We start from the raw sequence: 13,520 nt of genomic DNA on the forward strand, positions 1-13,520 counted from the left end.
TCATCCCTTGCGTCATTTTCAAAATTGGCCGCAAAAACTCAGCTGATGTTAGAGGGACTGAGCGCTCTGCCAGTGGAAGTGGTCTCGTGCTTTCCAGATTTAACATGACACTTCCCTTTAATATCCAGGAACATTCACGATGCATTTCATCTATCATGATTAAAATATAATCGACTTGGATATATAGTTTTCCAGAAGTCAAATTTGTCTAAAAGTGCAGCCGGTATGATCTGATACAAAGTGAGTGAATGAGGAGCATACTGGAAAGGCTACTATAAACTACTATACATTATGTTTCCACAGATGGCAAAGCGCAGTAATATTCTGTCAAATATTATTATTAAACAGTGACTTAATTTTGTAAAACCTTGAGGAATGAAGTTGTCCTCCTGACTAAGGACTATGCTGTCTCCTGCTCGATAAATTAGAAGAAATTTTCAAATTTGAGAAACCAGGGTTATTAGCAGCTGCATGGACTACGATAATAATAGCAATCATCATAATATTATTATTATCAGTCCGCCTGCAATGCAAATATAAAATAAATTAAATAACTTATATTAACAAAAGTTATTATATAATTTGGGTCAAATTAATCCAGTAAATAAGTTAATGTTTTTGCTCATACACATTATTATCCCAAATAAATTTTGAATTGTGCATTGAATTAAGGGTTTTTGGTGTTCTTTGACATTATTTTGAATTCCACCAAATGATGCCTGATTAAATATTTATTACAGATAGCCCTCCAGAGCTCATAGTCAGAAAACGACCCAGTGGGATTTAAGAAAGAAAAAACACAAACAAACTCCATTTCATCTAAACAAATATTATTGACTAAAGCAAAGAGTCCCCGTATAATGCAAAAAAATAAAATAAAAATTCCCTCGGATCCATCATACCTTACACATTATTAGTAGTAGTAGTAGTATTACCTATATATATATATATATATATATATATATATATATATATATATATATCACACTTCTTAATTTAATTATTATTATTATATTTTACAAAAGTATTATCTTGCTTATGTTGTCTGAAAATGTTGCGTCCACGTCTCACTCAAAGACAAAATACTTGAAGCGGCAGAAAAGCAGCCCAGTGTTCATGAAAGTCATCTACAAAACAACACGATCCCTCTCTGCCCTGAACTGGCTCAAACGGAGCGTGACCTCTGACCACTAATAAAACATATTCTATTCTATATTTGAGAGAAGGTTGAAGGTCAACAGTCATCAGAAACTCATGTTGGGTTACATGACGAAACTAAAACATACAAGACGGTCTATTATATTCTTTTCTATTCTATATTTTAGAGGAGGTTGAAGGGTCAATCCTCAAAGCACAGCATCTGTGTCTCGTGCGCTTTTCGCAACTCTCCAGACCCGTGCTAAATATTTCCTGACGTCTGAAAGATGTTTACGGTATAAAATTATTTTCTAATGCTTTATTTCAGCCACTTTCGATTGTTTGGGAGTCTATCAAATGTTCATGTCTTATATATGTTAATTGATGGCAAGAACATGTAGCTAATTTTATTTTACTCTATATTATTCTAATATTACATGTAGCCTATTCCGCGGAATGGACGCTGTCAAATTGTAAAACATCATGTGAGCCGTTTTAACTGCACGGACGGGTTTTTAAAGTTGCTAATGGACTAATAATCCTTGATACAATATAACACATCCGGCTGACATTTTGCTATACGAAAAAACTCTTGAACTTGGGCTATGATTTGCATTTTAGTTTGGAGTGCACAATTTATCAAACTACACTGAACATATTTAGTGAAAAGCGAGATACGTGCAAAGACATTTTTTAATAGTTTTAATGTCTCTTATGAAATTTATCTGAAATATATCTTAAACAAAAATTGAGAAAAAGCACTTAATATGGTATCTTGTCTTTTCGCACACATGTGGCTCAGGTTAATTGAAGTCACTATATCAGTCCGGACATCTTTCTGTCAGATTCAAGCGGTTGTTTCCACCTAGTGGCCGTCAAGTTAAAAAAACAAAAAACAACAAAAAAAACAAGCAATGCTTCAATAATCATGAAATTAGCTCGAGCATCTATAAATTTACTTAATGGTGTTCTTCAAAAAGTCAAGAGAAAATCTGTATTTTTCCTATTAAGCCTACTTATTTTATTTTCTATTACACCTTTCAAAAGATGGTTTCTTGCAATCTTTTGAATCACCTTAAATGTGCAACGACTGATATTAAATTAGGACCTCAAGAGTTTAAATAATTACTGGGGTCTTTTGAGATCAGAGATTTGGCGGCTTGCAACATCATTTTATGGATAATTAATTTTATTGTTTATTTATAAAAGCATGTGAGCTTGTCTGTTATCAGTAACATACAATAAAATTACAGTCAGTTTAGAATCAGACTGAGTGCTAATTGTCACGACCATAATTATCACTATTACTAACTTGCATGCTTGCATATTACTTATGCAAGCATGCAAGTTAGTAATAGTGATAATTATTAAAATTGTAACGTAAATCACAGAAGTCATGACACCTGAGTAGTAAATAAAATAAGCAGGCTACACAACTGAACAGACATTATCAAGGCCATGCTATTATTTTGTTAGTAAGGTAAAGAGCTCCATCTAGTGTTCTAACAATGGCCTTACTAGAAGACCTGAATGCAAGCAAATTAACATCACTGTAAAAAGACATGATATTTGAGGAAGCATTTGGGTTTTCTCAGAATGCCACACTGGCAGGACCCTCCTTTGCACGTCCTTTAAAAAAGGGCAGGAATGTACAAAACAGAATCCAGGAACTACAGAAGATAGTGTCAATAGTTCCTCCATGCAGTAACCCCATTAGAAAGGAAATGTTTTGAGGTCCTTAATAGGATAAGACATTTAACACAAGGGTTTCAAAAGGTTATACAGAGTTTTACCAGTGTGGCAGTCCAAAATATTTACATGTCGTATTATTATACTGTAGTGTCACTGTTCCACTCTATCATCCATCCATTATATTCCTCCAAAATTCTAGTTTTGGTTTAAAATTCTAGGTTTTTTTTGTGTGTGTGTGTGTGCAATATTTAATTACATGCTTGTAAGATCGGAATACCCCCAGATGTTGTAAATAGATGTTTTTTAACATGCTCATTCACTCTTATGGACACTTGTGCACTTGTGTTGATGTTGTTTTTGTTTTTTACAAACCAAATGTAAATTCATGTCCCAGTTACACTTAATGTTGTCACATTTTCCTGGTTAAATATCACTTTTTATTACATTAAAAAAAAATACAAGTTAGTGTTTTTTACATGTATTCCAAAACAATAACTAAAGGCAGCAACAATTTAAACAATATATTTTATTTGTGAACTGATGTTCAGCAGTTCTTTTTAATAGTTAACTTATTTTATGATCATCAGTCATGCTCGGTAAACACTGGTCACAGACACAAAGATGTAGCTTTAATTTCACCAAGCTGATTGCTCACTAAAAACCACCACAGTCATCATGTTTTCGAGCCATTTCAAGTTTGATTTTGACATGACAAAGCAGTGATTTTTAAGTGGCTGAGCTGTTTACTTACTTTTTCCATTAGCCTTCCCATTAACGCTATAATTCTTTTCATTCATATATATATACAGTGAGGAAAATAAGTATTTGAACACCCTGCTATTTTGCAAGTTCTCCCACTTAGAAATCATGGAGGGGTCTGAAATTGTCATCGTAGGTGCATGTCCACTGTGAGAGACATAATCTAAAAAAAAAAATATCCAGAAATCACAATGTATGATTTTTTAACTATTTATTTGTATGATACAGCTGCAAATAAGTATTTGAACACCTGAGAAAATCAATGTTAATATTTGGTACAGTAGCCTTTGTTTGCAATTACAGAGGTCAAACGTTTCCTGTAGTTTTTCACCAGGTTTGCACACACTGCAGGAGGGATTTTGGCCCACTCCTCCACACAGATCTTCTCTAGATCAGTCAGGTTTCTGGGCTGTCGCTGAGAAACACGGAGTTTGAGCTCCCTCCAAAGATTCTCTATTGGGTTTAGGTCTGGAGACTGGCTAGGCCACGCCAGAACCTTGATATGCTTCTTACAGAGCCACTCCTTGGTTATCCTGGCTGTGTGCTTCGGGTCATTGTCATGTTGGAAGACCCAGCCTCGACCCATCTTCAATGCTCTAACTGAGGGAAGGAGGTTGTTCCCCAAAATCTCGCAATACATGGCCCCGGTCATCCTCTCCTTAATACAGTGCAGTCGCCCTGTCCCATGTGCAGAAAAACACCCCCAAAGCATGATGCTACCACCCCCATGCTTCACAGTAGGGATGGTGTTCTTGGGATGGTACTCATCATTCTTCTTCCTCCAAACACGTTTAGTGGAATTATGACCAACAAGTTCTATTTTGGTCTCATCTGACCACATGACTTTCTCCCATGACTGATGGGAGAATGACTGAATGATCCAAATGGTCATTGGCAAACTTAAGACGGGCCTTGACATGTGCTGGTTTAAGCAGGGGAACCTTCCGTGCCATGCATGATTTCAAACCATGACGTCTTAGTGTATTACCAACAGTAACCTTGGAAACGGTGGTCCCAGCTCTTTTCAGGTCATTGACCAGCTCCTCCCGTGTAGTTCTGGGCTGATTTCTCACCTTTCTTAGGATCATTGAGACCCCACGAGGTGAGATCTTGCATGGAGCCCCAGTCCGAGGGAGATTGACAGTCATGTTTAGCTTCTTCCATTTTCTAATGATTGCTCCAACAGTGGACCTTTTTTCACCAAGCTGCTTGGCAATTTCCCCGTAGCCCTTTCCAGCCTTGTGGAGGTGTACAATTTTGTCTCTAGTGTCTTTGGACAGCTCTTTGGTCTTGGCCATGTTAGTAGTTGGATTCTTACTGATTGTATGGGGTGGACAGGTGTCTTTATGCAGCTAACGACCTCAAACAGGTGCATCTAATTTAGGATAATAAATGGAGTGGAGGTGGACATTTTAAAGGCAGACTAACAGGTCTTTGAGGGTCAGAATTCTAGCTGATAGACAGGTGTTCAAATACTTATTTGCAGCTGTATCATACAAATAAATAGTTAAAAAATCATATATTGTGATTTCTGGATTTTTTTTTTTAGATTATGTCTCTCACAGTGGACATGCACCTACGATGACAATTTCAGACCCCTCCATGATTTCCAAGTGGGAGAACTTGCAAAATAGCAGGGTGTTCAAATACTTATTTTCCTCACTGTATATCAGGGATAGGCAACTCCGGTCCTGGAGGGCCACTATCCTGCAGAGTTTAGCTTCAGCCCTCATAAAAACTCACCTGCCTGTATCTATCTAGTAATCCCGAAAACACTGATTGCCTTGTTCAGGTGTGTTTAATTAGGGTTGGAGCTAAACTCTGCAGGACAGTGGCCCTCCAGGACCGGAGTTGCCTATCCCTGCTGTATATACACACATATATTTCTGTGATGGGTAGGTTTAGGGGTTGGGCCATAGAAAATATCATTATCCCGATATAAAATCAATGGTGTGTGTGTGTGTGTGTGTGTGTTTGATGTATGGCACTATAAAGGGGAATAAACAGAAACGTATATCTACCTGTATCCCTTGAAAAGCAAAAGTGGGAAGTAAAAACAAATGTTTTTACAATCAAAGGTCACAAGAGAATCAAAACTAGTTTATCTGGTAAACCCTTTCAAAACATTCAAAGGATTGATTGTACATTCCAGTTTAAACATGAGGGCTGATTTACTGCTGTACATTCCACTGCATAAAACAAACCGCTGCGAGACTTTAACATTTCCTTTAAGATAAAGAGCACCATCTAGTGTTAAAATCATGAAGATCACAAACATAAAATATCGTAGACAAAATATACAAACCTTCCTTCTGTTTCATTGCAAGATACAGGTAAGACTGGTGTCCACTTGCAATTCCTGCAAACAGAACAAACATGCCTGTATGTGCTGTTGTTTATTTTGACCTCTTTTCCTTGATTATAAATAAATGATAAATAAAATTAATAAACCACCTGAATGTTTTAGAAAAGTTTTTATACACTAGGCTATGTAAATATAGGACTGGATATTTCCAATTGTTCGAAACTAAAAATTAAATTGATAACATTAACAATGTACATAAACTGTCTTCTGTTTTCACCTTCATCATAAACTCTTGAGGTCCTAATTTAATATCAATAAATCGTTGCACATTTAAGGTGATCTAAATGATTGCAAGAGACCATCTTTTGAAAGGAATGTGATAGAAAAAGAAATAATGAGAAATGCAGATATTCTCTTGAGCTTTTGTAGAACACGCAAATTGGTCAATAAGATTCATAAAGCCTAACTATAATGGATAATATATTTTACAACTCAACTCTGAACAACTTAAAGGTTAAAATGTACCTTTAAGTTGTTCAGATAAAAGACAATCACACTGTTTTGGAAATAGAATTTTGAAAAGTAAGACACTGTAAATCTCTAGACCAAATAAAATATGTTGCCTGTTTCTGTGGAACAAGTTCTCTTTTAATTGCTTTGAGCAAAGAAACCGATCTAACATGTCAAACTTGAAAAACTAAAAATAACAAAGTGATGTAATGTACTGGGTCCAGGGCTGGACTGGGACAGAAAATCGGCCCTGGCATTTTGGCCCAGACATGGCCCACTACATGATCATAAACACCACCCATCTTTGCATGCCCTTGAATATGTTTTTGTTCAACTCCTATTCATAAAAACCACTAATGCCATGTAATGAGAGTTAACAGATGAAATAAGTACAAAATTGTAATTTATTAATACAATTGAACTATACTCCACAGTGATGCATCCAAAAAACAAGCTATAAGCTGCATTGGCATAGCAATACCAGTGTTTCTCACAGGATTTTTGGTAAAACTGTTGTGTATGGACCTCAGTCTTTCTAGGGGGGTTTGGGGGCATACTCCCCCTAAGAAAATTTTGTGCATTTTAATGTTAAATTCATCAATCTGGTGCAGTTTGAGGGTTCAAAATTAAAAGCTCCAAGTCCAACCCATATTCAGTGTGCAAATATAACAAAGAAAAAATCAAACCGCTTTTAGTAACAGTGTCTGTCTATATTACTACATAATAATAGTTATATAATATTAATCTCATGACAGTAGCCTAATAGCCATATATTGTAAAACAAATGCACTGAAAAATAAAGAAAACTTTCATAGTTAGTTTTGTACTAATTTCTAAACTTGAAAGAGATAAGCACATGATCTTTTATTTTGACGGAAACTGCATCAAGCTTTTATTTTGGCGGAAAACATGGATAAAAACGAGTCTCATTAAACTTCTAGTAAACTTCTGTAATCGTCAACTATGCAGATGTGGAAATAATGCGTAACTGGGTAATGGGTTCCTACCATAGGGTTCCTACACTCATAGCCAAAGTGTTTTGAAAGTAGTTCTGCTTACCGCGCGCGGACTCTACACTTTCTCATCTCTCCCCTGATCCTCCTCACTATCCTCCTCATCAGCCACTGGAGCTGATGAAGGTCCTGCTGCTGCAGAAAACATATATATTTTGACACATTTTACAGCGTCTGCTAATTCTATTACACGCTATTTCTCTGCACATTCCATGCGTTTCTTCTCTATCTCTCAGACTATTTTGACAGATACACACTTGACACTGCACGCTAACTCAAAGCGCAAAGGGGGAGGTTTTTAAAGCTGTGATTGGGCCAGCCCAGTGTCAATCAAGAAAAGAACCAATGGGCCGCTGATCTACGCGTTTCATGGGCCGGTCTGTCAGTGGAAAAAAAACTAACGCTTACTTTTTTTTTTGACCAATGCATTACACCGGCACTAACCCAGCGCCGTCAATTAAAGGTCCCATTCCATGGATTATTTTTATTATTTTATCATGTTTCCAGGGGTGCCCTTATAATGTTAGTATGTTTTTTAGATCAAAAATTGTTATAATTTAGAAATAAAAGGCATATTTCCTAGCCTGATTTCATTCCCTGGTTTGAACACTCTGTTTGAAGGGGCGTGTCTGCTGTGAGACTTCAGTGTAAACTGTAAACATTTCGCCATCAATACGCCTGTGTTCCTGTGGGCGGAGGTTAGTCTAAACACGGCTCTGGTGATGTCACTAATGAAGGAAGTAGAGGGGTGTAGTCCAATCGAGCCGTTTTTTGTAGTCAACTTCTGTTAAATAAAATATCTCGCTTGGCATTGAACTTTGAGCGTTATAATTTTACAGATATTATTTATACTCTAACAACAACATTACACACTAACTAAACTTTGAAACATGGAATCGCATGCAACGGTACCTTTAAACAAAACAAAACGAATGGGCCGCCGATGTACGAGTTTTATGGGCCGTTTAAAAAAAAAAAAAAAAAAAAGTATGAGATGTATCGGCCCAAAAAGCACGTCGGCCCACCGGGCATTTGCCCGGTATGCCAGATTACCAGTCCAGCCCTGACTGGGTCATAAAATAAGCAAGTAATAAAGAGAAAATCCATTTTATGCACAGTCTGTTGTGTGAAGAGTTTATGTACAACATTTGAATAATCATAATCAACTGCTGCCAATAAACACATTCTTATAAAATTGATATTGAAGAACAAGAAATATATATGACCTTGTCACTTAAATATGAAAATTAATAAAATATTTTAACAATGCAGATTTGAGTGAACTGCTAAAAGAATGCCTCCTGTGCTAACTCTTCCTTCAATGGAAGGTTGAAATCTGCTCAAGCCTGTTATGTACAGTAGCATGTTACATATTACATGTTGCATAATTGATGGCACAAGACAGCCTAGCTACTAATTGTCAACAAGCTGACTTTGCCAAATGACGCGCATGGTGTGTCGAACATTCCCTCCCTAGATGTCATCATGTAATGCCCTCTACTTCATCTAATCTATATCATCATTGCCCTGTGTGTCATATAGGCTACATATGGCGTTTTGTGATCGTACAACTGCAAACAGTGAGAAACACAGAAAACTGACTGACTAACCGTTAAAGTTAAGAAGAAACGCTACAGCCTCGTTCCACTCACCCGCGCAACTGACGCTTACGCATGCGCACAGAGGGAAAGAAATAAACAACCTTATATTTAATGCTAAAAACTGTAGAAACAGTAAATAAAGCAGGCAGAAATGCTGCTAGCAAAATCGCCTCCACAAGAAGAAAAAAATAAACACTGTAATTAATTTAGTCTTTAACTAATTGCAGACACCTCAAGAAGGACCATGCACAACTGACAGAATTGTGGGCCAAGTCCATACTAGGAGAGATTTAAAGCAAATTCCTGTATCAAGATATTGAAAGATAGCAACGTATCAAGATAGTATAGCCTACTGTTTTGAAATTGTACAATTTCCACTAATTTAATTAATGTAAAGATCGAAATCATACCACTTTTATATTGGTATTAACCCTTGTGCATCGTTTAAATTTACAACCTTTCGTTATGTTTGTGGCTGAAAACAGCCACTACTTTAAACTGCTGTAAAAATGTATCAGATAAATATTTGTTTCAATTTTTTTTGCATAAATCTATTAATCAGCCTCAGTCCTGCTCAAAAATACTAAATGTTTAAAAAAAAATCAGGATTTTAACTCTTTAATTGCCAAATTCGTAAATGATGTCACTGATTTGGGGGAAAAAAAACACAAAATGACTAATTTTCAATATAAAATGTGATTGTGGACTGGATTTTTTTTTACCTTTTATCACAGTCTTGGACATGTCAAAGATTAGAAACAACATTAGTTTTGATGCATTGTTAGTTTTTGTGCAGCATCAGATTTTAACTTTTTCTCCCTCATTTACTGTTTGTGGCTGTTTTTGCCCCATTGACTTCCATTATAACCACATTTTTTGATTGCAAAGCCATGACACCATATAATCATGCATTTTTGATTGTTGGTGGTTTTCCCTGTTGGGAAGAGGTAAAATTTGTAATTTTTACTGTTGATAACCAGGTGGAACCATTAACCCTTTAGATAGGCCTGTGCAAAAAAAAAGCTTAGTTTCTGGCTTTTACATGGAGTGTATATGGAGTATAATAGCATAATAAAGTGTGTGTGTGTGTGTGTGTGTGTGTGTGTGTGTGTACTCACCTTGATGCGTCTGAGAAAATCAAAATATGCACCTCAGCTCTCAGAACTACATGGAGTAAACAAAAACAAAGTAAGTGTATTTATGCATCTGCTGCCTTTTGATGGTGAGAAATGCAGACTAAACAAATACAAAGCAAGTGGATTTAAACACTTGCATGCAAGCCTGCTGGTCATTTGATGGTGAGAAGAGCAGCAAGCAACATGAGAAAGGGCTTGACTTGTAGTGAAGTTTCAGAGATGATTATGCAGCCTGACCCCTCCAGCGAGCTGCACGATGTATCGTCTTCTCCCTCTGACACCACAGACTCTGGAGAGTCAGATCCTGATTTGGATGTGGCACCCTCATCATCCTCTCTAGCTTCCACTGAAGGCGAGGAGGATTCGGAGGATCCTGGATCTGGGTGGATTGGGAGAAATGGCGAAGTGTGGTTTTCAGTCAACTCCCTTTCTTCAGCCTGTCAGAGGCGTGACTCCAGGGCCGACGCGCTATGCCATCGCAAGGATCTAGAACATGAATTCTGTGTTCAACGGATTCGTTTTTTTACTGAGGAGATGATTGACCTCATTGTCAGCATGACCAACCTCCATGGGCGCCGCACAATGAGAAACGGGGTGGACTCCACAGATCTCCGTGCCTACATGGGGGCTACTGATTTTGGCTGGCGTCTACAGGTCCAGAGGGGAGTCCACACGTTGCCTGTGGGATCATCGCCTTCCCCTCCTATTTTTACTCCGTAAAAGACAGATTGAACACAGAATCCATGTTCTGGACGCTTGCGATGGCATAGCACGTCGGCCCTGGAGTCACGGGAGTTGGCAGGCTGAAGAAAGGGAGTTGTCTCCGCGTTGGTGGAAAACCACACTTCGCCATTTCTCCCAATCCACCCAGATCCAGGATCCTCCGAATCCTCCTCGCCTTCAGTGGAAGCTAGAGAGGATGATGAGGGTGCCACATCCAAATCAGGATCTGACTCTCCTGAGTCTGTGGTGTCAGAGGGAGAAGACGATACATCGTGCAGCTCGCTGGAGGGGTCAGGCTGCATAATCATCTCTGAAACTTCACTACAAGTCAAGCCCTTTCTCATGTTGCTTGCTGCTCTTCTCACCATCAAATGACCAGCAGGCTTGCATGCAAGTGTTTAAATCCACTTGCTTTGTATTTGTTTAGTCTGCATTTCTCACCATCAAAAGGCAGCAGATGCATAAATACACTTACTTTGTTTTTGTTTACTCCATGTAGTTCTGAGAGCTGAGGTGCATATTTTGATTTTCTCAGACGCATCAAGGTGAGTACACACACACACACACACACACACACACACACACACACACACACACACACACACACACACACACTTTATTATGCTATTATACTCCATATACACTTCATATAACTCCATGTAAAAGCCAGAAACTAAGCTTTTTTTTGCACAGGCCTATCTAAAGGGTTAATGGTGCCACCTGGTTATCAACAGTAAAAATTACAAATTGTACCTCTTCCCAACAGGGAAAACCACCAACAATCAAAAATGCATAATTATATGGTGTCATGACTTTGCAATCAAAAAATGTGGTTATAATGGAAGTCAATGGGGCAAAAACAGCCACAAACAGTAAATGAGGGAGAAAAAGTTAAAATCTGATGCTGCACAAAAACTAACAATGCATCAAAACTAATGTTGTTTCTGATCTTTGACATGTCCAAGACTGTGATAAAAGGTTAAAAAAAATCCAGTCCACAATCACATTTTATATTGAAAATTAGTCATTTTGTGTGTGTTTTTTCCCAAATCAGTGACATCATTTACGAATTTGGCAATTAAAGAGTTAAAATCCTGATTTTTTTTTACACATTTAGTATTTTTGAGCAGGACGGAGGTTGATTAATAGATTTATGCAAAAAAATTTGAAAAAAATATTTATCTGATATATTTTTACAGCAGTTTAAAGTAGTGGCTGTTTTCAGCCACAAACATAACGAAAGGGTAGTAAATTTGCCCACAGTGTACTGTTGAGTTTTTGAAAAATTTCAAAGCATTTTCCCAAAATATGTGTCAAAATAAGATTTGTCACCAAAAATCATTCCATTTGCTGAAACACAGAGAAAGTTATGGCCAAATTTAGACTAGAAAATACCCCATAGTGGATGAAAACATCCCCAACAGCACATAAGGGTTAAGAATGTGTAATATTTTTACAGCTCAGAAGGGTTAGAGCACAGTATTTAGGTCAATGTAAATTTAAATTTCCAAGATGAAACTATTCCTGCAGTTCACAAAATGTCTGGCAAGGGTAGGCTATAACAAAATAATTTGAGGTCTTACTGACCAACCAGGGTCCTTCTGCCAGATGATGATTGATAGGCCCTGGAAGTCTGAGGCCTCATGAAACTGGCCCCAATGGCCAAATCTATAGTCCAGCCATGGTTGTCTGTGATTTTTCAGAAGGAAGGAAGGAAGATGCCATCACTGCCCCTTTTTTAGCGGATTTCACAATGAGCTTCTCTGGCTATTGTGTTGTGTGTGTAGGCCTATTTATGTAATTGTGTATTTTTATATTTATAGGTTATAGGTTTATAGGTTTACATATGGAACAATAAATTTGACTTTAAAGTTGGCATGAAACAGAATTTGCGATAGTCTTTTCATGATGTATATCTGAGTGAAAATGCCTCTGATCAAGAAGAAATGTAGGCCGGGACTTGATTTTGTCCATCTGAAATTGATTGGGTCGTTGGATGGTTGTGGTTTGCTAATGCAGTAATGTCATGTGAGTGACAGGTTGATGCAAGATAGTGGTATGCGTCCGAAATCGCATACTCTCTTCAGTAGGTAGCCTATAAGTAGGCCTAATTACTTAACAGCCGCCGCCTAAAAAAGTATGTTATAGGCTAGTAGTATGACTGGACATAGCCTACTTTATCTGCCATGCTGTCATTATCATGTGACCTTCCAGCGTCAGTTGTGTTGCTTTACTGCCATTCATAAATCCTCTCCCGTGTTCCCGTGCAAGTAGCCTTAGTAGGCTAGTAAGTTATCCAGGTACTTTTTGCCTACTCTTTTATTAGTAGCCTACTGTGAATTCGGGCATAGCCTGTAGACTTCTTTGGTCACATACTGTTTTTTGCCTATAGGGAAAAATCCGATTTTGGATGCAGCCGTTGTTGCAAGAGGGGACGTTTTTTTTTACTTAAGATAAAGATAAAAAGATTAAAAAATAATAATGATGAATTAAAAAATAAATAAAAATAATGATGTGCAGAGATAAATCTAATTTATAATAAATACGGCAATGTTCAGAATTTTCAATTTTGATTTCATTCAGACTTTAACTTGCTGTCAGTAGGCACTGGGTTTTAAAACACAACCACTAAAAAGAGAGAAAG

The sequence above is a fragment of the Abramis brama genome, assembly GCF_963993115.1.
Source record: "Abramis brama genome assembly, chromosome: 13".
Lineage (NCBI taxonomy): Eukaryota > Metazoa > Chordata > Actinopteri > Cypriniformes > Leuciscidae > Abramis > Abramis brama.